The following is an 848-nucleotide window of genomic DNA, read 5'->3' on the forward strand; positions in this document are numbered from 1 at the left end:
GATGCCTCTTCCGTAAGCCTCACCCCTCACCTGCAAGCTAAATAAGAAAGAAAGAAAAAGAAATGACAGAAAGAGGGAGAGAGAGAAACCAAGCTTCCTTCAGTTGGGGCCATGTTCCTGCCAGAGCTGGAGGTTTCTGGGGGGCTGGGCTTCCAGAGGCTTCCAGAGGCTCCGACGCAGGAAAGCAGAGGGCAGCTGGCTCTCCTGCAACTTCAGTCCAATCTCTCCAGCCACGAGTGATGCCTCTTCCGTAAGCCTCACCCCTCACCTGCAAGCTAAATAAGAAAGAAAGAAAAAGAAATGACAGAAAGAGGGAGAGAGAGAAACCAAGCTTCCTTCAGTTGGGGCCATGTTCCTGCCAGAGCTGGAGGTTTCTGGGGGGCTGGGCTTCCAGAGGCTTCCAGAGGCTCCGACGCAGGAAAGCAGAGGGCAGCTGGCTCTCCTGCAACTTCAGTCCAATCTCTCCAGCCACGAGTGAAGCCTGAGGACAAACCAGAGGCGGTAAGTGGAGGAGCCAGCTTCAGTGTAACTACATCTTTGACTGGAGATGCCCCTTGAGATACATCACAGAACCCCTCCGAATCTCACTGTCCTATTTCAGAAAATGAGGGAGGGGGTTGAAATTTTTGATGTGTGAGGCCTCCTCCAAGGTTCTACAGTTCGAATTATAAAATGTTGATTGTTTTCTATTACTTTTGTCCCACCTTCTATTGGTATCCATGAAAAAGGAGAACGATCATAACACTTGGAATCATGTCTTGGATTCAAGTTGCAACCTGCAAGCTACACAGTCTCAGACAAGCCCTTTGATTCCTCTGAGCCTTTTCCCCTCATCTATAAAACTTACC

The 848-nt window shown here is 49.5% G+C and overlaps 1 long non-coding RNA gene across 1 annotated transcript in view; it reads right to left on the reverse strand.

The window, feature by feature from the left end:
• Window positions 1-244: 244 nt before the first annotated feature.
• LOC111146841 overlaps window positions 245-848 on the reverse strand; it is a 6957-nt gene continuing 6353 nt past the window's right edge. Inside the window, exon 3 of the long non-coding RNA XR_002640567.1 lies at window positions 245-481. This is a non-coding gene — a long non-coding RNA (uncharacterized LOC111146841). The remainder of the gene's footprint in view (window positions 482-848) is intronic.

Source organism: Enhydra lutris, unplaced genomic scaffold, assembly GCF_002288905.1.
Source record: "Enhydra lutris kenyoni isolate GAN:26980312 unplaced genomic scaffold, ASM228890v2 scaffoldscaffold14, whole genome shotgun sequence".
Classification (NCBI taxonomy): domain Eukaryota; kingdom Metazoa; phylum Chordata; class Mammalia; order Carnivora; family Mustelidae; genus Enhydra; species Enhydra lutris.